The sequence below is a fragment of the Bombina bombina genome, chromosome 12 (genome assembly GCF_027579735.1).
Source record: "Bombina bombina isolate aBomBom1 chromosome 12, aBomBom1.pri, whole genome shotgun sequence".
NCBI lineage: Eukaryota > Metazoa > Chordata > Amphibia > Anura > Bombinatoridae > Bombina > Bombina bombina.
Genome location: NC_069510.1, coordinates 61,647,520 through 61,674,110, shown reverse-complemented (window position 1 = coordinate 61,674,110; position 26,591 = coordinate 61,647,520). Strand labels below are relative to the sequence as shown.

Below are 26,591 nucleotides of genomic sequence, written 5' to 3'. Positions count from 1 at the left end.
CAAATCACAGTGTCCCTAAACATTTTTTGGAATGCCATAGGCATAACCCTAGTTCTCTCAAAGTTCAAGTTATAGATAGAGTCCCTATAACTAAACCTAATCGTCTTTTAGAACTGAGAAAGTTGGAGACCAAGTGGATATATAAATTGAACACATTACAACCTTATGGTCTTAATATAGACATAGATGTAGCAGCGTTTGTATAAAATCTATAGCAAAGATTTTTATATTATTAATACTATTGATCTTATAGAAAATCAATTTTTCATCAATTTTTCAGTTTTTTAATTATATTTTAATAGCATGTTTTTATCGTAGAAAATTTGATTAAAATTTTTTTAAATAAAAATCTTTTTAAATTAATATTAGATTAGATATAAATATAGGTATGCAATTCATTGTGAGATAGATATGTATATATACTTATAAAGCAACTATGGAAAATATAAGATGTATTCTTTAATTATAGAATTTATGTTCTGATTGTCAACGAGAAATATAACTCAGAATCACTATTTAATCAACTCTGTAACAATATATTAGATCGCTAATATGTGGTATCTCTGATGAAAAATGTTTATAATTTGTTATAGTTTAGCGTTACATGTTAGTCACATATTGTCCTTAAATAAGATATACTTAGAGTGTTTTCGTATAACACATACTGCAGAGAAATTGTAGCTTTTTTTCATGTGGTTAAAAAACAAACACGTAGGGAGTATGGCATTGGTTCTAAAAACACTCCCTCTACCTTTTGGTTGGCCATTGGTGTGCAATATCACAGAGGACTATTTGGACGTTACAATTGGCCGGACAAACACACCCACGAATCTAATTGGACGCTTGCCCTTTAAAAGTTGAGGGCGGTAAAAGAAACAATACATCTGATTTTATCCTTTGAAAAAGCCCAGCCGCTGACTGGGGGAAACGCGTTAGGAACCGGCAAACAGGTCCGACGCTCAGACTCCAATTTTTGATCCGCTCCCTCCCATTGGCAGACAGGCAGTTAGCAGAGGCATCCGGAAAGCCCTGCTACAGAAGCCGGTATCGTGCATCAACATCCGGGGACACGGACTTTCCTAGGCAGCAGTGTGGAGCGGCTATACAAGTGGAGGAAAGAGAGTTGAACTCTGATTGCCTTTTTAATCTTACTTCTAGTAAGTGCATCAATTTATGTGTGCTAATGTTGTTAATAAAAATCTACACTTGAATCTTTTGTGCGCTCTCTCTCTCTTCTTTTTGCATGTATTGGAGTGTGTGTATTGTATGAGTGTGAGTTGTATGCAAATGTGTGTGTTGTATTTATATGGTATTCTGCCTGCCCATTATTCTGATTGGTTCATTTCATTTTTAGGTCAGGGAAGTTTGGTTCTAGCAGGGTTCTTCAAACCATGGGTCGGGACCCATTACTGGGTTGCAACTTGTGTGTATTGTATGCGTGTTGTATGAGAATGTGTGTGTTGTATGGGAGTGTGTGTATTGTATGGGAGTGTGTGTATTGTATGACAATGTGTTTGTATTTGTATGGGAGTGTGTGTGTATTGTATGAGTGTATTGTATGAGAATGTGTGTGTTGTATGGGAGAGTGTGTGTTGTATGGGAGAGTGTGTGTTGTATGGTAGAGTGTGTGTTGTATGGTAGAGTGTGTGTTGTATGGTAGAGTGTGTGTGTTGTATGGGAGAGTGTGTGTTGTATGGTAAAGTGTGTGTGTTGTATGGGAGAGTGTGTGTTGTATAGGAGAGTGTGTGTTGTATGGTAAAGTGTGTGTGTTGTATGGGAGAGTGTGTGTTGTATGGGAGAGTGTGTGTTGTATGGGAGAGTGTGTGTTGTATAGGAGAGTGTGTGTTGTATGGGAGAGTGTGTGTTGTATAGGAGAGTGTGTGTTGTATGGAAGTGTATGTGTTGTATGGGAGAGTGTGTGTTGTATGGGAGAGTGTGTGTTGTATGGGAGAGTGTGTGTTGTATAGGAGAGTGTGTGTTGTATGGGAGAGTGTGTGTTGTATAGGAGAGTGTGTGTTGTATGGAAGTGTATGTATTGTATGAGAGTTTGTGTGTTGTATGGGAGTGTGTGTGGTGTGTGTATTGTATGAGTGTGAGTTGTATGGTAGAGTGTGTGTGTTGTATGGGAGAGTGTGTGTTGTATGGTAGAGTGTGTGTGTTGTATAGGAGAGTGTGTGTTGTATGGGAGAGTGTGTTGTATAGGAGAGTGTGTGTTGTATGGAAGTGTATGTGTGGTGTATGTATTGTATGAGATTGTGTGTGTTGTATGGGAGTGTGTGTGGTGTGTGTATTGTATGAGTGTGAGTTGTATGCAAATGTGTGTGTTGTATGAGAATGTATTACCTTTTACAACACTTTAAAAGTTTGACTACAAAATTTCAGCTATTTTGTATATTACCTCAGGAATTTACAGACCAAACACAAAAATAGGGCCTCAAAGGTATGTGGTATCATGGCACTGGGTCTTGGGGGGGGGATTTTGAAGAACCTTGGGTGGGTTATAGGCTTGCAATGAGGGCTCATATTCTTTTTAATTTGCACTACAGGATTTGTAGAACATTTTAATAAAGATCCAGGGTGTATTCAATTTTCTGCACACTTCCATCAACCACATGCAGGAGCCATGTTACCCTTCATTTGAAAGAGGAGTCTCACCCCTTTTGTATAAGTGGTCCGTCTTATGGCTGTATACATACAATTACTGCCAAAAGGAACAAAGAAGGCGCCTCTTTTTGATTTTAGATGATCGTTTGTGAAGAGCAGCCACTACAGAACCGCAACTGTGGTAAATCAAGTGGTACTTTGCTTGTCATTGGACCTATTAGGATTTTTCAGGATCCCACATCTGGACTATGCGCCCTCTATGATCCCTTGTGGTAACATTACTGGAAAATTATTTCTTATACAATTACAGCTCCTGCTACCTGTATTTCTATAGTCTATTAAATACATGCTCATAAATATGTTCCCAAAAATAGTCAAACGTTTTATGTTTTCTTTATAAAATGTTTACTCTTTTAATCGTATTGAATTAGGTGCAGTACCAGCGGGTCACACTATTATTTTGTATATACTTCGTATTCATGTTAGGCAAAACTTACACGTGTAATCAAACAAACGCAAGGAAGAGTCACAGGGGATTTTGATTGGCTACTCCGGCGTCTGATGCAGCTATGTATTCGCACGCTCCCAGCCTATAGAAAGCATGTATTAAGGACGCTATTATTGAATGACTGAGCTGTCAATTAAAGAACACGCCTAGACTGGGCGTGTCTAGAAATGTCAGCAAACTGTGAGCTCTCATTGGACGAAGCTTGTCTAGCAGTGTATTGCATTTGATTGGACGGGGCGTGGCTCCCTGTCTGTGTTGTGACTTCTGATTGGCACTTCTATCTTCTCACTCTGTTCTGCTCTTACACTCCGGTTCTTTTTACTCTCGGAGTCCGAGCTGAGTCTCTTACCGGGAACTGCTGGGTAAGTGTTGGGCTAAGTTCAGTACGGGAGGGGGCGGGAAATAGGTTAAAAGGAAAGAAAACACTGGAAATGCTGGTGCGCGGCGCAGAGGGAGACAGCAACGTGTTCTAAAGCACTGTAACAGCGCGTGGGTATTGCATCAGAAAGTGAGCCCCGCCCCTACACCTGACAGCGCCCCCTGTACCCATAACAGTGGTAGGGCTCTATATAACTGCCAATGACAGCACCCCCAGTGCATCTGTCAGTGACAGCGCCCCCTACACTTGATAAGGGTCCCTAATGCATCTGTCAGTGACAGCACCCCCTACACTTGATAAGGGTCCCTAATGCATCTGTCAGTGACAGCACCTACTACATATAATAAGGGTCTCAAAACCATCTGTCAGTAACAGCACCCCCAATGCATCTGTCAGTGACAGCACCCCCTGCACTTGATAAGGGTCCCTAATGCATCTGTCAGTGACAGCACCCCCTGCACTTGATAAGGGTCCCTAATGCATCTGTCAGTGACAGCACCCCCTGCACTTGATAAGGGTCCCTAATGCATCTGTCAGTGACAGCACCCCCTGCACTTGATAAGGGTCCCTAATGCATCTGTCAGTGACAGCACCCCCTACACTTGATAAGGGTCCCTAATGCATCTGTCAGTGACAGCACCCCCTGCACTTGATAAGGGTCCCTAATGCATCTGTCAGTGACAGCACCCCCTACACTTGATAAGGGTCCCTAATGCATCTGTCAGTGACAGCACCTACTACATATAATAAGGGTCTCAAAACCATCTGTCAGTAACAGCACCCCCAATGCATCTGTCAGTGACAGCACCCCCTGCACTTGATAAGGGTCCCTAATGCTTCTGCCAGTGACAGCACCCCCTGCACTTGATAAGGGTCCCTAATGCTTCTGCCAGTGACAGCACCCCCTACACTTGATAAGGGTCCCTAATGCTTCTGCCAGTGACAGCACCCCCTGCACTTGATAAGGGTCCCTAATGCTTCTGCCAGTGACAGCACCCCCTACACTTGATAAGGGTCCCTAATGCTTCTGCCAGTGACAGCACCCCCTGCACTTGATAAGGGTCCCTAATGCTTCTGACAGTGACAGCACCCCCTGCACTTGATAAGGGTCCCTAATGCTTCTGCCAGTGACAGCACCCCCTGCACTTGATAAGGGTCCCTAATGCTTCTGCCAGTGACAGCACCCCCTGCACTTGATAAGGGTCCCTAATGCTTCTGACAGTGACAGCACCCCCTACACTTGATAAGGGTCCCTAATGCTTCTGACAGTGACAGCACCCCCTACACTTGATAAGGGTCCCTAATGCTTCTGACAGTGACAGCACCCCCTACACTTGATAAGGGTCCCTAATGCATCTGTCAGTGACAGCACCCCCTACACTTGATAAGGGTCCCTAATGCTTCTGACAGTGACAGCACCCCCTGCACTTGATAAGGGTCCCTAATGCTTCTGCCAGTGACAGCACCCCCTACACTTGATAAGGGTCCCTAATGCTTCTGACAGTGACAGCACCCTCTACACTTGATAAGGGTCCCTAATGCTTCTGTCAGTGACAGCACCCCCTACACTTGATAAGGGTCCCTAATGCTTCTGACAGTGACAGCACCCCCTACATATAAGGGTCCCCAAACCCCAATGCTTCTGCCAATGACAGTACCCCCTACATATGATAAGGGTCCCCAAACTCCAATGCTTCTGCCAGTGACAGTACCCCCTACATATAAGGGTCCCCAAACCCCAATGCTTCTGCCAACACCCCCTACACGTGATAAGGGTCCCCAATGCATCTGCTTGTGACAGCACCCTGACACAGCGTCCCCAATGTATCTATCAGTGAAAGCTACCCCTAAACATAGGGTCTCCAATGTATCTATGAGTGACAGCACCCCTACACGTGAAAAGGGTCCCCCTTCATCTGCCAGTGACAGCACCCCCTACACATAAACGCTGATGTTTAATTTTGTCTTTATTATCGCTTCACTATTCAATTATCACTTAGTAATCTTCATTTTCAGGTGGACTGAAATTGCCATTTACTACAAGGGTTCAAGCATAATACTTTAGAAAAACTGTTTTTCAATAGACAAACCACAATTAAAGTCTATCAAATCATTTAATATGTTTTACTAAAGGATTTTAATCGACCCCATGAAAAGCTAAAACTTTTTTTTTACACATATGAAACAGATATACAAACAATGCTTAACCCCTTAATGACCGGACCATTTTTCAATTTTCTTACCCTTAATGACAATGGCTATTTTTACATTTCTGCAGTGTTTGTGTTTAGCTGTAATTTTCCTCTTACTCATTTACTGTACCCACACATATTATATACCGTTTTTCTCGCCATTAAATGGACTTTCTAAAGATACCATTATTTTCATCATATCTTATAATTTACTATAAAAAAATGTAAAATATGAGGAAAAAATTGAAAAAAAACACACTTTTTCTAACTTTGACCCCCAAAATCTGTTACACATCTACAACCACCAAAAAACACCCATGCTAAATAGTTTCTAAATTTTGTCCTGAGTTTAGAAATACCCAATGTTTACATCTTCTTTGCTTTTTTTGCAAGTTATAGGGCCATACATACAAGTAGCACTTTTGCTATTTCCAAACCACTTTTTTTCAAAATTAGTGCTAGTTACATTGGAACACTAATATCTTTCAGGAATCCCTGAATATCCCTTGACATGTATATATTTATATTTAGAAGACATCCCAAAGTATTGATCTAGGCCCATTTTGGTATATTTCATGCCACCATTTCACCGCCAAATACGATCAAATAAAAAAAAAAACTTAAATTTTTCACAATTTTAGGTTTCTCACTGAAATTATTTACAAACAGCTTGTGCAATTATGGCACAAATGGTTGTAAATGCTTCTCTGGGATCCCCTTTGTTCAGAAATAGCAGACTTATATGGCTTTGGCGTTGCTTTTTGGTAATAATAAGGCCGTTAAATACTGCTGTGCACCACACTTGTAATATGCCCAGCAGTTAAGGGGTTAATTAGGTAGCTTGTAGGGTTAATTTTTAGCTTTAGAGTAGAGATCAGCCTCCCACCTGACACATCCCACCCCCTGATCCCCCCCTGACCCCCCTCAAACAGCTCTCTTCCCTCCCCCACCTCACAATTGTCACCGCCATCTTAAGTACTGGCAGAAAGTCTGCCAGTACTGAAATAAAAATAATTTATTATTATTTTTTTAATTTTGTCATACAGTCTGCAGTGATGGATCCCCCCTTACCCCACAACCTCCCTGATCCCCCCCCAATACATCTCTCTAAACCTCCCCCTCTACCTATTTGCCGCCATCTTGGGTACTGGCAGCTGTCTGCCAGTACCCAATTTGCCCCCCAAAATAGTTTTTTTTTTTTACTTTTTTTATATGAAATACTTGTTTTCTGTAGTGTAGCTGGCCCCCCTAAATGATCTACATCCCTCCCCCTCCCAGATCCCTTACTAAAGAACTAAGATCCCCCTGCTTACACATCGGTCTTTTTTTTTTACTTTCATTTTCGGGCATGATTTGCGTGCGCGCGCACCCGCCCCCCCCACCCCACACGCCCACACGCCCGCAAACGCCCCACCGGTCATAACACCAACAAAGTCAGATCGCTTTGGAAAAAAACTGAGGATCATATAGATAAAAGCTGCTCCCACCAACCAACGAAATTGTTAGTATCAGTGGCCGATGCAGAGAGGGCCACAGAGTGGCCCTTTCTGCATCGGTATGTAAAATAGGGGATTGCAGTGATGCCTCAATATTGAGGCATCACTACAATCCCTTGGAAGCAGCTGGAAGCAATCGTGATCGCTTCCAGCACTTCAGACAACAGAGGACGTACCAGGTACGTCAATTGTCATTAAGGGAGTTTTTTCCTATGACGTACCTGGTACGTCCTCTGTCATTAAGGGGTTAAAGGGACATGAAACCCAAATTTTGTCTTTCATGATTTAGAAAGAGCATACATTTATAAACAACTTTCTAATTTACTTCTATTATCTAATTTGCTTCATTCTCTTGATATCCTTTGCTGAAAAGCATATCTAGATATGCTTAGTAGCTGCTGATTGGTAGCTGCACATAGATGCCTCCTGTGATTGGTTCACCGTGTGCATTGCTATTTCTTCATTAAAGTATATCTAAAGAATGAAGCAAATTAGGTAATAGAAGTAAATTGGAATGTTGTTTAAAATTGTATTCTCTACCTTAATCATGAAAGAAAATGTTTGGGTATAGTGTCCCTTTAAACTGTTTATTTTAGCTTTGAAACTAACAAAGTGCCCGGTTGTCCAATACTTGTAAAAATGTTTGTTTTTCTGAGCAGAACCATCTGTTTTATACATAAAAAAACAAATACATTTACAATGTCCTCTTTGAGATGCAACAAAGTACAAAAAAAGAAAGGAAACTATGCTGTTAAAGGGTCCCCCAAGCATCTGCCAGTGACAGCTCCCCCTACACTTAAGGGTCCCCCGAGCATCTGCCAGTGATAGCCCCCCCTACACATAAGGGTCCCCCTGCATCTGCCAGTGACAGCCCCTTTACACATAAGTGTCCCCCGAGCATCTGCCAGTGACAGCCCCCCTATACATAAGGGTCCCCCGAGCATCTGCCAGTGATAGCACCCCCTACACATAAGGGTCCCCCGAGCATCTGTCAGCGATAGCACCCCCTACACATGATAAGGGTCCCCCTGCATCTGCCAGTGACAGCCCCTTTACACATAAGTGTCCCCCGAGCATCTGCCAGTGACAGGCCCCTTACACATAAGTGTCCCCCGAGCATCTACCAGTGGCAGCCCCCCTACACATAAGGGTCCCCGAAGCATCTACCAGTGACAGCCCTCCCTACACATAAGCATCCCCTGAGCATCTGCCAGTGACAGCACCCCCTACACATAATGGTCCCCAATGCTTCTGTCAGTGACAGCACCCCTACACATAAGGGTCCCCTCGGTCATCTGCCAGTGATAGCTCCCCCTACACGTGATAAAGGTCCTTCATGCAATCTGTTAAAGCAATGCTATGTTTTTAACCCCCAAATTAGTTAAGCACACAGTTAAAGTGCGATGTTTGATCTGCAGATAACTGCTGGTGTCAAGTGGAAACTGCTAATGAGACAATCAGCAGCGGTAGTCTCACAGCTAGCTCACTGATGATTAGTTTACTGTATGTTTTCAACAGTCCCGACTCACAAGCGGCAGTTTAACTAAACAGTTTAACACGTCTGTGGCCCAATTATCTCAACTTCGGTGGTTCTGAATTGGCTTTTCATTACGACCATTGCTGGGGCTGTCCTCGTGGATTATCTTAAAAAGGCGGCATTTCCTGCTGGTGATGAGATGTCTCCTATAGAAAGTAATGGAGGCCGCTGGAAAGGGAAATTTTGCTGGGTAGAGCAAAGTTAGCAGCGAGCAGGGGGCTCACTTTAAAAATTAAATCCTGCATCAAAAACAAATCCCATTGCACTGTTTTCCGCATGCAGCACCTTACAATCGCCTATGTTTGTCTAATAGGGTATTAAGTATTTTGCGTATTTAGTTACAACCTCGCCACCTTTTAGTTTGCAGAAAAATCAGTGAGATCTGTAGGACGGACATGTTTAGATAATTACACTTTGAGGGAAAATGTTATACATGCCCATGTTGACCCCATTTTATGATTAAACAACAAATACGCTTTTTATTTTCTACTTATAAGTTCGAAATTTCTATTTGTTTTTTGCACATCCAGTGTACTTAAAGGGACACTGAACCCAAATTTTTTTCTTTCGTGATTCAGATAGAACTTTCTAATTTACTCCTATTATCAATTTTTCTTCATTCTCTTGCTATCTTTATTTGAAAAAGGCATATACGCGCTTTTTTAGGTTCAGGACTCTGGACAGCACTTTTTTTATTGGTGGATGAATTTATCCACCAATCAGCACGGACAACCCAGGTTGTTCACCAAAAATGGGCCGGCATCTAAACTTACATTCTTGCATTTCAAATAAAGATACCAAGAGAATGAAGAAAATTTGATAATAGGAGTAAATTAGAAAGATGCTTAAAATTTCATGCTCTATCTGAATCACAAAAGAAAAAATTTGGGTTCAGTGTCCCTTTTAAATTATGATTTTCGTCCTGTGTAAGTTGCGTACAAATTTTAAATTTTTGATAAAATACGATTTTTGGTTAACAATTTTGTTGCAATTTTTGATTCCCCTACAATTATGAGTGAATGGTTCAATTATTTGATTAGTATGATTTTTAAATTTCGATTTCTTTTATTGTGCACTTTTGTAATGTTACATCTCTTTCACATACAAAAATACAGTATACGCCTCTCGGCAAGACACCCTGTTTTCAGGGTAAAATGTAGCTGTAGATAATTCCACCAGTGAAATAGAAGTACTGGCGAGCATTGTTATAAAATCTCGCTAACCCAGAATGTTTTAGATTATCAGGACCATAGAGTTGCCAGGTCCCTAGTGATAAAATCTCATGCTGTAACGAATTAGAGCATTGTCAGTGTTTCACTATAATGGCTACTTAAAAGGACAGTCAAGTCCAACATAAACTTTCATGATTCAGATTTACTTTTATCACCAATTTTGCTTTGTTCTCTTGGTATTCTTAGTTTAAAGCTAAACCTAGGTAGGCTCATATGCAAATTTCTTAGACCTTGAAGGCCACCTCTTATTTAAATGAATTTTGACAGTTTTTCACCACTAGAGGGTGTTAGTTCATGTGTGTCATATAGATAACATTGTGCTCACGCATGTGAAGTTACCTAGGAGACAGCTCTGATTAGCTAAAATGCAAGTCTGTCAAAATAACTGAAATAAGGGGGCAGTTTGCAGAGGCTTAGATACATGTTTCACCTCTGTGATTACCTTGTATTATTATAACTGGAATGGGTAATAAAGGGATTATCTATCTTTTTAAACAACAAAAGTTCTGGTGTTGACTGTCCCTTTAACCCTTTCGAGTCTGGGCTGAAGTGCCTACATCGGAACAACTGTTGCGATGTAGACAAATTGTGCACGATCGCGAGATTTCAATTATTGGATCGCGTCTGGGGGGCTTCCCTACAACCCTAGGAACGCCCCCAAGACCGCGATCAAGTCCTGACAGCACAGAAGGCTTCAGAACAGCTGTTAGCTATGACGTTCTATTCCGTCATAACGGCTTTAAAGCCCAGTCTAATTATGACTGAATAGAACGGCATAACGGCTTTAAAAGGTTAAAGAAGCGTGTGTATAGCTGATATGTAGTATGGGTTCCCAAGAAAAACTATTTATTAAAAGTATACTAAACCCAATGTTTTTTGTTTCATGATTCCAGTAGTGCAATGCTATTCCTTTAGCAAAGGATAACAAAAGAATGAAGCATCTTTTATAATAAAAGTAAATTTGAAAGTTGTTTAAAACTGTATGTTCTATCCATATCATAAATGAAACCGTTGGGATTTCCCGTCCCTTTAAACAAATTATAAACAACATTAATATATATGTGCAGATTAAAAGTTTGTTGCTATGTAAAGGACCATTGAGTGCTGTCTCTTTGCTGTATGTATCATAACTAGGGATGGGCGAATGTGCTGAAAGTGGAATATGTTTGGTAGAATGAATAGTCCTGTGCGCATTCGTTTTGGAGAATCAAATGTTAAGAATGAAAATCCATTAAAATTCAGTCATTGGTATGCGCATGTTCATAATTAGATTGAATATACACATTTGAAATTCTAATAATTTGATTAGAATTTGACAAATTTACCAGTGTTTTTATTCCCGCTACATTACCTTATCTAATGCAGCCTCTCACTATGATTTTCGTTTAGGCTTACTTGACTGGCAGCTGTGGTAGCCAATTGTAGCATTACCCTGCGCCCCTTGTAAATCAATTAACGCACGCTCTCGTGCTTGGAACTCTGCTTGTAATTTAAAATGCGCATGCGCGACCCTCTACACTATTTGCGCAACATAAATAGGTTTGTTTCTTACTGTTAACTGCTAATTGTGCTAAATTAGCATAGCGATGTTAAAGGGATATGAAACCCAATTTTCTCTTTCTTTCATGATTCAGATAATTACTCCTATTAGAAAATGTTTTTGTTCTCTTGGTATGAAAATCAGGAATGTAAGCTTAGGAGCCGGCACATTTTTGGTTCAGCACCAAGGTAGCGCTTGCTGATTTGTAGCTAAACGTAGCCACCAATCAGCAAACCCTATCCAGGATGCTCAACCAAAATGTGCCGGCTCCTAAACTTACATTCCTGCTAAAAAATAAAGATACCATAAGACAGAATAAAAATTAATAATAGGAGTCATTTAGAAAGATGCTTAAAATTGCGTGCACTATCTGAATCACTTTAAACAACTTTCTCTTGGTATCTTTTGTTGACACCTTGGCTCACCCATGTGCATTGCTGTTTCTTCAACAAAGGATACCAAGAGAATGAAACACATTAGATAATATAAGTAAATTGGAAAGTTGTTTAAAACTGTACTCTATCTGAATCTTGAAAGAAAATGTTTGATTTTCATGTCCCTTTTATAACGGTATAGAACTTGCAAATTTAAGAAATGTTTTAATGTATTTCTATGTACTTTTATCATCCTTTGTTAAAAAGAATACATAGGTAGGTGACCCCTTATTAGCAAATAAGTTCCAAAAATGTTTTCTTCTAATAGAAACCTGTAGTCTCCCTCTTGTTTTCAGATCACACCGAACCACACACGGTGCTTTGATAAAAATGTATTGTAAATATTGTAGAAATAATAACGGTAACAAACTGACAATATTGCCATTGTGTAATCATGTCAGTATGTCTATCATGCCGAGATACAAATTGCATTCAGATGGTTAACCAGTGGGTTCCTTATGAATTCACAAAGGACCTCTGTTTTTAAACCCATAGCAGGAGTTAAATACTTAGTTATACTGAAGTAACATTACAATAGTAAAATACGTTTAACACTTTTTAACTTGTATCTTCCTTTAAAAAAAATTAAGATGTAAAAAAGGCCTCTCTGTATATTATTTTATTGGTCTTCAGAGGTTTTTTTTTTTTTTTTTTTAAAGAAAAATGTAGCCACCAATTAGCAAGTGCTACCCAGATTCTGAACCAAAATGGGCTGGCTCCTAAAGGGACACTCAACCAAAAAAAAATTATTTCGTGATTCAGATAGAGCAGCAACTTTCTAATTTACTCCTATCATCAATTTTTTTCGTTCTCTTGCTATCTTTATTTGAAAAAAGGTATCTAAGCTTTTTGTTTTTGGTTCTGAACTCTGGACAGCACTTTTTTATTGGTGGATGAATTTATCCACCAATCGGCAAGGACTACCCAGGTTGTTCACCAAAAATGGGCCGGCATCTAAACTTACATTCTTGCATTTCAAATAAAGATACCAAGAGAATGAAGAAAATGTGATAATAAGAGTAAATTAGAAAGTTGCTTAAAATTTCATGCTCTATCTGAATCGCAAAAGAAAAAAAAATGGGTTCAGTGTCCCTTAAGCTTCCATTCCTGCTTTTTTCAAATAAAGATACCAAAAGAACAAAGAAAATTTATAGTAAATTAGAAAGTTGCTTAATCTGAATCATGAAAGAAAAAAATTGTGTTTCATATCCGTTTAAATACACACTGCTAACTTCTCAAAGCTAAACCTGCTACATATCTTTCCCTATTTGGCTTTAACAGATAAGAACTGCAAACCAATGCACTTTTTTATTAACATTATGACAATGGCTAGCTCTGTTGTCTTTAGGCTCAATCCTGGATTGGCTCTTCCAAAAAAGCAAATGGGGGTTGGAGTTGGGCTATTGAAAAACAATTGCAGCAAACAAGATTTTGTTTTTTAAATCTTTAGACTTGGCTGATATTTTATTCTATAGCAACAAAACCGGAATGTCTTACAGCTTACAACTCTAGATCTTACAGCAGTGCTCCTTATAAAATCCCCATGGATTGTGCCGGCTAAGCCTCAAACCGTTATATTGCTCCTATATGCCTGGGCATCCCCTGCAATTTTGCTCATCCCCAGTCCATAGAATCCACTAACAGGCCAGAGTTTTATGGTTAACTTGGATGAGAGCAGGTTTTGATAACTCATTGTATTAAACATCTATTTATATTCCCTTCGGGCACTTTAAAGGGACACTGAACCCAAATTTTTTTCTTTCGAGATTCAGATAGAGCATGGAATTTTAAGCAACTTTCTAATTTACTCCTATTATCAAATTCTCTTTATTCTCTTGGTATCTTTATTTGAAAGGCAAGAATGTAAGTTTAGATGCCGGCCCATTTTTGGTGAACAACCTGGGTTGACCTTGCTGATTGGTGGATGAAATTCATCCACCAATAAAAAAGCGCTGTCCAGAGGTCTGAACCAAGAAAAAAAAGCTTAGATGCCTTCTTTTTCAAATAAAGATAGCAAGAGAACAAAGAAAAAATGATAATAGGAGTAAATTAGAAAGTTGCTTAAAATCGCATGTTTTATCTGAATCACGAAATAAAAAATTTGGGTTCAGTGTCCCTTTAAAGGAACATGAAACTCTAAATGTTTGTCATGATTTACAAAGAGGATCCAATTTTTTTTTTTAAGTTTCCAATTTAATTATGTTATCAAAAGTACTTTTGTACTCCTAGGTATACTTTGATGAAGAGCAGGTAGGCAGGCTCAGGAATGTGCACTTGTTTTGAGCACAACATGGCAGTTTTGCAAGAATTTTTAATAATGTTATACATTTTTTAAAACCACTAGATGTAGAGCCCCGAATACAGTGACAATAAAATTGATAGAAAAATTGGAAAGGTTTTTTTGTTTAAGGGACACTGAACCCCCCCAGAAAAAAAGATCCATAAATACAATAAACGTTTAAAAATAATACACTTATTAATGTTATATACGTTGCAAATATTTACTGTTTGTCCGCAATTCATTTAGTAAGTTTTCGTTATTTCCAAACCCATTCTGGGGGTACTGGATAACATAGCCCTATCCTGCTTGAGAACCCTGGTATAAATATGGCAGACTTTATCTGCGATGCGCCTGCTCAAGTTTCCGAAACATCAGAGAATAAGTCACTCTGTATTTCTCTCTATTGAATGCAGCAGACTCGCTCTATCTATTCTTCTGTTGGTATCAGCTTCACGGAACGAATTGCACGTGCGCAAAATCGCGGATCATAATTGCTCATGCGTGAAATGCAGAAAATACATTTTAATTATATTCATACAAACGGCATGTTATTGGTTGATTATAGGGACGAATGTACAGCTCATATTTGAGGGCTGTCTTTAGAAGATTTTAAAACTACTTTTTATTTATGATAGAATGTCTGAATGAAAATACAAGTATGTGCATATTATCTATTTAATAATTAATACACCATTTATATATTCGTAAGATAACACCCAAATAAAAGTATAGTAAACCTTTAATTTTATATTCTGTCTGGGTCACATAAGAAAAATGTGGGGTTTCCTAAGACCTGATAGTGAGTTGTGGAGAATGGTGTTGGGAAACCATGTTCTAAATATTAGTGGCAGGTGCTTGTTTGATCTACATGTGCGGCATACACCTTACTGATTGGCTCCAAAACAGCCCATACAACAAAAGTTGCTATACTATGTATGCCGGTCACCATTCGTTCCAGCCCACAGTTGCTGGTCTAGGCTGTGCTGGGAAGGAGGCGTGGGGGAGCTAAGGCGTGCTCTGTAATAGAGGGTGAGTGGGCTGCAGAGTGTGGGAACAAACTGCTTGAAAGAACAATGAGTCAAGGTGAGGAAGTTGTAAGAATTTGTAGAGTAGTATAATGTGTTAACCCATTGATTGCCAAAGAGGACTACAACACGTTGCTAGACAATACATTACAGCCTCTTAAATACAGCCAAGGGGTTAATGCAGTAGGGGTGTGTGTGCTTGTTGGAATTCACTCTAGTGCCAGAAACCATTACAGATTCTGGAATGAACTGCATTTATTGAAGAAAAAGTAATGCAGAAGCCTAATTTAGTTATATTTAGCTTTCAGGATTCAACACAAAATATGACTCAATTTCTGTAATCAATTACCGTGCTTTATTGTCACGTATTTTATGTTTCTGTTAAAGGGAAACCAAAACTCCTATCACATATTGGACTTTTACGTTTCTTTAATTGTGGTTAGAGCATTTTATTCCTGCGCTATTGCTTGCACATAATTTGTTTAACCCTTACAAAGAGATTAAATATATAGTTAAAATCAGCTTCACAGCAGCAATGCACTCCTGGAGCTAGCTGAGCTCATCTGTTAAGCCAGTGTTCCCCAACCGCGGTCCTCAAGTACCCCCAACAGGCTTGGTTTTGATTATAGCTGAACCAGTGCACAGGTGAAAAAATCAGCTGGTCAGTAACCAACCTGCTCTCATCCATCAGATGATTATTTCACCTGTGCTCTAGTTCAGCTTTAATGAAAACCAGGACTGTTAGCTGTACTTGAGGACCGCGGTTGGGAAACACTGTGTTAAGCCAATCCCAAGAGGTATTTTTGTGCAGCCAGCAATTGGCAGCTAGCTCCCAGTAGTGCAATGCTGCTCCTACCTAGGTATATTTATTTTAACAAAGGATACCAAAAAAGTGATGTCAATTTGATAATAGTAGAAATTAGATTTAAATAATCGAATATTCTTAAAAATTCTATAATTGAATGCTGTTTACAGTTTTCGAATGTCACTTTCGAATTTGAATGTTCATAAATGGATTGAATGTCCACATTATAAATTTCGAATGTAACATTCTATTTAAAGTGAAAGTAAATCCTAGCGTTTTACAAACGCTAGGATTTACTATTGAAACAAATAAAGGGCACTTTCATCATGAAGTATAAGATACTTCATGTAGAAAGCTCCTTTATTTGATTCAACCGATCGCCGCTCTTGGCTCCTACAGCAGCGCACGGCTAAAAAAAATATTTTGCTAAGAGGTGACGTTTTCACCTCTTAGCCAATAGCCGTGCTGTAAATCCGGCTCCCATGGGCACCAAGCCGGATTTACCACACGGCTATTGGCTAAGAGGTGACCTCTTAGCCAAAAAATAGTTTAGCCATGCGCTGCGGTGATCAATTGAATAAAATAAAGGAGCTTTCTACATGAAGTATCTTATACTTCATGAATGAAAGTGTCCTTTATTTGTTTCAATAGTAAATCCTAGCATTTGTACGCATAGGATTGACTTTCACTTTAACAAATACTTTTCAGAAGTTCAGTAGTTCATATGATAGGGAATTTAGTAAATTGATATATAATAGATACAAATATATCAATTTGAATGTTTCTATTTTGAATATTACTTAGAGTGAAGGTAAACTTTGATGAACGAAAGCCCGTTTTTAAAAAATACTACTAAAAACAGGGGCACTTTCATTCATCAAAGTTTACAAGTTGATTAAAAACTTACCTTTTTTTCTTTTCACAGCCAGAGCAGCTTCCCCCTCCTGGAAATCCTCTCTTCACACATCGGCAATGACTAATCGGGCTTTCTCCAGTCACGGCTTTCCCCCCAGGGTAGTCATTGCCTGAGGCCATGCTGTGATTGGAGGAAGCCGGATTAGTCATTGCTGACGTGAGAAGAGAGGATTTCCAGGAGGGTGAAGCTGCTCTGGCTGTGAAAAGAAAAAAAGGTAAGTTTTTAATCAAAACGGCTGCTTTGTAAACTTTCATGAATGAAAGTTCCTCTGTTTTTAATAGTATTTAAAAAAAACGGGCTTTCATTCATCAAAGTTTACCTTCACTTTAGAGAATCAGAAATACTATTACATTAAACGTTAGAATGTTGTACAAACATTCAAAATGAAAAAATGAATGTGTTAAAATTAGTTTCATTTTTTGAATGTTGCAAAACATTCACCCATCCCTAGTAGTAAGTGTAAAAGCCTGTTTAGATTGCCATGCTCTCTGTGAATAAACATTTACTTTTGACTTTCCTGTCCCTTTTGGTACTGCATTACACAATACATATTTTACAATCATTTAACAGTCATATTAGCACAATTTACAAGGTTTTGCAAATTTGTGACCTAATTAGCTGATTTTGTTCTTTGACAACACAACTCATTAAAATAGGTTGAGCTTGCAGGGAAATTAGATCTTAATTTATCAGTTCCTTTACACACACATGCTGCTTTATATTAAAACTATTGTAAATTAACATTTAAAGGGACATTAAACACTTTGAGATGGTAATATAAAATGATAAATCATACAGTGTATATATAAAAAAACGTACTTTCATTTATTTATTTTGTCCCTTTTTCCTGAAATTCCATTATGAAATTTGTAAGCCTTTCAGTTCCTGTTAGAAACGGAAGTGCAGAACACTGTTATATTCCACACAGCCATTGGCTGCACACTCTAGTGACCTATTTATAACTGTCTCTAATTGGCCACAGCAGAGAAGGTAACCTAAGTTACAACATGACAGCTTCCATTGTTTTATAGACACTAAAACTTTACACTTATTTTGTCAATAATTAAACAGCTAATGAAACTTTAAAAAAAAAAATACATCTACATGGTTTTTCTCGGACTAATCTTTTCTTTGAATGCATCATTCTATCTAGCACTTATTTAGTGTTTAATGTTCCTTTAATTACTTATCTCTCCTACCTCCCACTGGGAGTGTAATTTCTTCTAGCTATGTTAACATAGCTTTTCTGTAGCCAACTTTAGAAACTTTCAACATAGGTAGGGATACCACAGGTAAAATAATGCTATTTCAAATGCATAAATAAAGTTAAATTAGCTATTTGTAAACAATTTAATAATCTCCAGCAGGTTAAATTAATCATTTGGGACATATTAAAGGATAGAAAAATTTAGGGTACACTTTAAAATGACATACAAAATCATTATTATATATGCATCAACAATTTATCACCTCATTGCAATACAAATTGTCACGGATACCAGACCCCCAAGGCTAACCCCCTTATTACCTCACCCCTGTTGTTTCTCAGCGGTTTTGGGCTCCTCAGAAATCTGGAAGCTTTTGGTTGCTTGTTTTTGTCACCAGTACTATGCCAGAGAAGAGCTGGCCTCTGACCGGAACAACCCTCCTAGGCTGGCCGGGCTCTTGGAACTCCGGGTCGGCCGCCTCACAACGGACACCCGCCTAACCCCTCTCAGGCTGGCTGGGCTCCTGGAACTCCCGGTTGGCCACAGAACAGCAGGACACCTGCTACCTTTCAACCCTGGTCGCTCCAGAGGCCCTTTTGTCCCAGAGCTCCGCTCTTTTGGGGATTGGTAGCTCCTAGAGAGGACAAGAGGTGGTGGAATTGCCGGAGGGGAGCTACTTTGGGAACTGGGGGTTTCGGACACCCATAACCCCCCAATCTTTACTGGGCTGTAACTCCAGTCCCAAGTAACGAATCATGCCGCTTTTTGGACTATGGCATCTGGAGACATCCTGGAAGTACCGTCACCCCTGTGTCCTGGGATTTTGCAGAACTATGGCTGCTATGGAGGCGCCGGTCTTCCTGGAGCGGTGGGAATGGCGGGAAAATTGTGGGATTGCCCAGTGTCTTATCAAAAGGAACTTTGTGTATAAAAGGAGTTTATGTTTTACAATAAAAATAGTTCTTGTTTCACCTGAATGCTAGTATGTCTAGTTATTTGGATGGGCTCCAGCTAAAATCACGTTCTTGGGCTACATAGCAGCCTGTTTCAGGCAGAGGAAGGACCCTCAGGCAGAGCTACCCAGTCTGAGTAGCTGGAGACTGCCACAGGGTGGGACCCTGAATACCAGTGCTGTCGGGCATCAGCAGTGGCTACAGACTATGGTCACTTGCCAGCTACATAGCTGCAGTCGGCAGGGAGGAAGCAGGATCCGTTTGGCGGAGCTAGACAGTCGGGGTAGCCGGGGTATCCATCACACAGATGCATGCAAAATAAATGTTTTTTTTTATTCTGTTAGCACAGTTTGTATTGTTTCGCAGTCTAAACAGACATCTTTTATGATGCTTATTGTAGCTCCTGCACAAATCAACAAATCACTGTGCATCATGTAGGAATTTTAGCGATCTGAGTCCTCTCTGCGGCAAATACAAAACTTTTTTTTTTTAATTCAAATTATAGGAAAATCAGACAAAATAATGTGCATTTCAAAGTTGTTTCGTTATGTATAATTAACCCTTTCACTGCTGAGCCATTTTCACACCCCTGTGCTCGAGGTGTTTAGTAGTTTGACCCTCATTGTATTTAAACATAAATGTTCAAATGAGGGGTTCACATGTCCCTCTAGCCCAAATAGGGGTGCGGCAGGATAGGGGCTTCATTAGAGCCCTTCTCACACTCAAGTTGAACAGCATTTTAAATTCTGCTGCAGGTAATTACATATCCCCCCCCTTTTTTAACAGTGACATGTGACCCCTCATTTGAAAGGGCAGATTTCCCTCTTTCAAATGATCAGCTGCATCCTAGGGGGCAAGGAGAGTATGCCATTTCAAACAATGGGTTCACTTGTCCCTCTTGCCCAAACACGGGGGGAGGGGGGTTCTGGAGGGGCTCTGGTTAAACAGCATTTTAAATGCTGCTACAGGTATTCTCCATTTTTACAGCAATCACCTGCCACTTATAGACTCCCCTTTTTCAGATAAAGGTTTACTGCAGTGCAGGGGGGGGGCAGGATCCGATAAGAAGGGGGACCCCCAGGATGACAAAAATGTGTTCATCATCCACACTGCAGAGTAGAAGAGAGGGCCGAGTGGATACAGCCATTCAGTGGTTGTGTCATCAAAGCCATTATGCTACACACAAATTTTCATCATCATCAGAATTTTTCTGGTTTGTGACGTGTATTTGTGTGCATAAAAGCAAAAACAGGAGCCCATTCATGTAGTATTGCACAAATGTAATGAATCAGAACAGTCTAACTTTATATAGTGCAAGGCAAATGCCTTTATTTTCTCCCTAGAAACACTTGTGTTTTAATAGTTAATGGAACAGAGAGAACAGTTCAGAACGGAAATAACTCTGTGGGTGCAGCCAATTCTCCAGCCAGCTGGGTCACAGCAGTAAGCGAAAAAAATCCTGAACATTAAAAAGACAACGCACTCCACTGAGTGAACGGATTCTATAGTAACGTTTAACATATCCCACAATAAAATACAGTTCATATCAGCAGTCTATAATAACCTATAAAGGGCTACTTTCAGTCATGTGTTCCCAAGCGGAACCTGCCCCTGATCCAATCAGCAGCGCTAGTCGTATGACTCAGATGTGCAACTGGCGCTGCTGATTGGATCAGTGGCGGGTTCCATTTTAGGACCTACAGTGCATCCTGAGCGGAACTTCTACTGTGTTTTCAATCCCTTTTGTTTGGGTTAAACGCATAGTAGAGGAGGGTTGATAGATGTAAAATTACATGCTCTAAGCGCAGAGGTGGACAATTACCGGCCCTCCAGATGTTATGGACTACATCCCCCATGATGCTTTGCCTACATTGTGGCTGAAAGAGCATTATGGGAGATGTAGTCCATAACATCTGGAGGGCCGGTATTTGCCCACCCCAGGGAGCAGGTCATTTTTTTGGCTTTTGTGGCCCTTTAATTAAATATTGCAAGTAAGGGCATGATCTTACGTAGGAATATATGCATAGAATATGATGGCTGTAATGGAACTAATCTTTTCAAAGGCTCCCAGAAAGCTGGGGTAACTATTTTCCCTGACTGGTCAGCTGCTTAGCTCAAAACCTCCTTACACAGCACAGTAGACAGGGAAACAATGTGGCCATCTTTTAAAGGAACATGAAACCCAAAATTCTCTTTCATGATTCAGATAACGAATACAATTTTAAAAAAAGTTTTCAATTTACTTCTATCAGATTTGAGGTTATTCTTTGTTGAAGAGATATCTAAGATAGGTAGCGTGCACGTCTGAGGTACTACATAACAGGAAACAGTGCTGCCATTTAGTGCTCTTGCTAATACAAAAGACTGTTGCAAAACTGCTACCATATAGTGCTGCTGACATGTGCACACTCATGAGCATACCTTCCTGCTTTTCAGCAAAGGATAAAAAGAAAACAAAGACAATATGATAATAGAACTAAATTCGAAAGTTGTTTAAAATTGTTCTATCTGAATCATGAAAGAGAAATTGTGGGTTTTATGCCCCTTTAACCATCTCGCAAAAGCAGGTTCATACGACAGGTCTGAGTGCCTTTGAACATCTCGAGTCTGTATGCTGCTTTTGTCAGACGTTGTTTGAACCATGAACCTTCACTTTTAAATGTCTCCACTGGTAACTGAACCACTAATCTTTATTATACCAAACATAAACGTACACTCCGAGAGAAGCGCACTCGCAGGAACGAACAACCAGCTCAATACTATTGTTAGCCTGTTCTATGGCGATTTACCACCTGGGTGCAGCTTCTTTTAGCCCAGTAATGCTTTTCACAGAGTAGAACTTTCCTGTAGTATATCAGTCTGATCCCGCCTATTACGGCCAGTCCAGTGCCGAAATACCAGGCAATTCCTCTCTGAACAAGGAACACAGCAACCCCAGACGATGGTTTTGGCCTTCATTGGGGCTCGTCAGTGAGGTGTAGCCATATCCCTCTAAGCAAGGAGTCCACGTCTGGTGGCAACCGGGTCATAGAACAAGCTATTGAGCTGCTGTTCATTCCTGGCAGACTGCTTCTCTTTCTATTTTGCATATGTAAATATGACCCTGGGGATAGTCTCCCTAAGGGTTATGGGGGGAAACCAGACGTGGACTCCTTGCCCAATGTGCTTAGAGGGATATGGCTGCACCTCACTGATGAGGTCCAGAGAAGGCCGAAACGATCGTCTGGGGTTGCCGTGTTCCTTGTTCAGAAGAGAATTGCTTGGTATTTCGGGGCAGGGCTGACCATGTCGGCGGGATCAGACTGATTTGCTACTGGAACGTTTTCCTCTGTGAAAAGCACAATTGGGCAGAAAGAAGCTACTCCCAGGTGACAACCGGGCCATAGAACAAGCTATTGAGCTGCTGTTCATTCCTGGCAGACTGCTTCTCTTTCTGTTTTGTTAAACATAAACATTAGTTTTTAGGTAATCTCTGTTACAGTTTACTTTTTCATAATGATGTCATGTAACAAAACTACATATTTTACCCAAAGCGAAATGCTTATGGCAGAAAGTGAACCAACAGCTTTTAGAATACAAGACATAAAGATTATACACAAACACTGCCGCTCTTTAAGTGAAGGTCCATTTTGATGAATTAGTGCCCGGTTTTTAATAAACCTATTAAAAACAAGGGCCCTTTAATTCATCAAAATTGACATTTCACTGTTTTCTTCAAAAACTTACCTTTTAATCCTGGCAGCCACTCCAGCACTTCCTCCGCCCGTCGCAAGCCGTCTTCGTGGGTCCAAAAATGACTAATCCGGCTTCCTCCAATCACAGCGTTGCATCAGGCCAAGATTCCCCCGGGGGGAAGCTGTGATTGGAGGAAGCCTGATTCGTCATGTCTGATGTCTGCAGAGGCTTCCGACGGCCGGGGGAATTTTAATATTGCATATTTCATCTGAATAGTTAAAGTTTAATTCTGACTTTCATATTCCTTTAAAACATGCATTAAAAAAATCTATAATAATTTTCAAACTTTTCTAAATTATCTTGTTTCCCATTTTAAAGTTAAAACTATTCAAATCATTGTTATGCAAACTTAGATTAAAGGGATAGTCTACACAAAATTAAACTTTCATGATTCAGATAGAGCATGTAACTTTAAGCAACTTTCTAATTTAATACTATTATCAATTTTTCTTCATTCTCTTGGTATCTTTATTTGAAAGGCAAGAATGTAAGCTTAGGAGCCAGCCCGTGTTTGGTTCAGCACCTTGCTGATTGGTGGCTACATTTAGACACCAGTCAGCAAGCACTACCCGTATGCTGAACAAAAAAATGGGCCGACTGCTAAGCTTACAGTCTTGCTTTTTTCAAATAAAGATACTAAGAGAACAAAGAAAAATTGATAATAGGAGTAAATTAGAAAGTTGCTAAAATTGCCTCCTCTATTATAGTTTCTTTAAATATATTACCCTCTTAAAGGGACATAAACCCCAAATTTTGCTTTCATGATTCAGATAGAGCATACAGTTTAAAAAAAAAACTATTTTCAAAATTGCTTTATTGTCATGCTATCTTTTGTTGAAGGACAAGTAATGCACTACTCAGAGCTGACTGAACACAGGTGAGACAGTGACTAGAGGCATATATCTCCCCTGATAGGTTCAGGATGGGCATTGCACTACTGGGAGCTAGCTGAACACAAGTATGCTTTTCAACAAATAATAACAAGAGAACAGAGTGGATAAAAAAAAAAAAAATCAATGATTTATGCTTTTGGAACAAGTATCCTGATTGGATGTTCCTCTTTAAAGGTGTATGGCTTCTGAGGAGATTTTGAGGTAAAATCTCTTCCTTTTTTAAGTAGAGATGTTTCTAGTCAGAGTTTTTCAGATCTGCTTCATTTTTAAGTCATGTAGCATATCTGTATTATGTCCATATATGTTTTGTACATGGTTATTTCACATGTTGAATGTCCTTAAAGGGACAGTAAAGTCATAATTAGACTTGCATGAGTTAGAACATATCATCATTTTAACAATTTTCACATTTTCTTCTATTATTTAATTTGCTTCCTTCTTTTATTATCCTTTGCTGAAAGGTTTACCTAGGAAAGCTCCGGAGCAGCAAAGAACCTAGGTTATAGCTGCTGATTGGTGGCTGCATATATATACTGATAGTCATTGGCTCACCCATGTGTTCAGTTAGAAACCAGTAGTGCATTGCTGTTCTTTCAACAAATGATACCAAGAGAATAAAGCAAATTTGATAATCAAAGTAAAGTGGAAAGTTATTTATAATTGTTTGTTCTACCTAAATCATGAGAGAATTATTTTGGGGTTTCATGTCCCTTTAAGTGATTTCAGAAAAAGTGTTTGGTTATTTAATAAAATGCAATTTATAAAATTATACTAAATCATATTAAATGGTTGATTGCACACAATATGAATTGATGGTATTGTTTAAAGGAAACAAACTCTGAATTAATTAAATAGTCTATATGTATTGATGGTGTATATTCTGCTTCAGAGCAGTTATATGCAGCACCCCCCTTTAAAAAAACTAAACTTACCTGATGGGTGCACAATGCAGGGCAGCGACTTCAAAGGCTAATAAGATACTAGCATGTATTAAAAGAGGCATTGATTCAAGGGAGGAAAGCATAATTCTGTCATTATATAAAGCCCTGGTAAGACCTCACCTTGAGTTTGGAGTGCAGTTCTGGGGACCGATTGCTAAAAAAGATATTGCTGAACTAGAAAAAGTTCAGAGAAGGGCCACAAAGCTAATAAGGGGATTGGAGAAATTAACCTATGAGAGGCTAGCCAAACTGGGTCTGTTTTCTTTAGAAAAAAGGCGCTTGAGAGGTGACATGATTACTTTATATAAATATATTCAAGGCCCATATACAGAGATGGCAGAAGCTCTGTTTATTCCAAGAAAATTGTTTCTGACAAGAGGTCATAATTTAAGGTTGGAGGAAAGATATAATCTCCTGCAACGGAAACGTTTTTTCACTGTAAGAGCAATAAAATTGTGGAACTCATTACCAAAGGAGGTAGTGAATGCCAATACCATAGATACATTTAAAAATAGTCTGGATAAATTTCTGTATATAAACAAAATTCATGGATATGATTGCTAGTATTAAATGGGTCACATTTTAATGGGGTTATATAAGCTTAACTGGAGCATTTTGTAAGTATTTTAGATTTGTATAGGTTGAACTCGATGGACTTCAGTCTTTTTTCAACCTTATCTACTATGTTACTATGTTACTGATACAGTCATTTCTTTCATGATATTCCATGTGGAATTAAAGTCCGGTCTTTACATACATACATATACAGTCATAGATACATATACAGTCATACAGTCATTCATACATACATACATACATATACAGTCATACATACATACATATACAGTCATAGATACATACATACATATACAGTCATACATACATATACAGTCATAGATACATACATACATACATATACAGTCATAGATACATACATATACAGTCATACATACATATATAGACATACATACATAATATACAGGGAGTGCAGAATTATTAGGCAAGTTGTATTTTTGAGGATTAATTTTATTATTGAACAACAACCATGTTCTCAATGAACCCAAAAAACTCATTAATATCAAAGCTGAATATTTTTGGAAGTAGTTTTTAGTTTGTTTTTAGTTTTAGCTATTTTAGGGGGATATCTGTGTGTGCAGGTGACTATCACTGTGCATAATTATTAGGCAACTTAAAAAAAAACAAATATATACCCATTTCAATTATTTATTTTTACCAGTGAAACCAATATAACATCTCAACATTCACAAATATACATTTCTGACATTCAAAAACAAAACAAAAACAAATCAGTGACCAATATAGCCATCTTTCTTTGCAAGGACACTCAAAAGCCTGCCATCCATGGATTCTGTCAGTGTTTTGATCTGTTCACCATCAACATTGCGTGCAGCAGCAACCACAGCCTCCCAGACACTGTTCAGAGAGGTATACTGTTTTCCCTCCTTGTAAATCTCACATTTGATGATGGACCACAGGTTCTCAATGGGGTTCAGGTCAGGTGAACAAGGAGGCCATGTCATTAGATTTTCTTCTTTCTCCTGTTAAGTGTAGTCAGTCCACGGGTCATCCATTACTTATGGGATTATAACTCCTCCCTAACAGGAAGTGCAAGAGGATCACCCAAGCAGAGCTGCTATATAGCTCCTCCCCTCTACGTCATATCCAGTCATTCTCTTGCACCTAACCAATAGATAGGATGTGTGAGAGGACAGTGGTTATTAAAACTTAGTTTTTATTTCTTCAATCAAAAGTTTGTTATTTTAAACGGCACCGGAGTGTGTTGTTTTTTTCTCAGGCAGCATTAGAAGAAGAATCTACCTGAGTTTGTGTATGATCTTAGCGGACGTAACTAAGATCCATTTGCTGTTCTCGGCCATTCTGGGGAGCGAGG

General features: G+C 39.2%; 1 protein-coding gene across 2 annotated transcripts in view; it reads left to right on the top strand.

Annotated features, from left to right (window-relative positions):
- Positions 1-3,346: 3,346 nt before the first annotated feature.
- The window catches only part of SLC38A5 (solute carrier family 38 member 5), a 204,267-nt gene continuing 181,022 nt past the window's right edge, over positions 3,347-26,591 (top strand). The window contains exon 1 of one of the 2 annotated variants that reach the window (XM_053695700.1): positions 3,347-3,474. The gene's annotated coding sequence lies outside the window, so the exon portion shown is untranslated. The remainder of the gene's footprint in view (positions 3,475-26,591) is intronic. The other variant, XM_053695702.1, reaches the window with a different exon arrangement.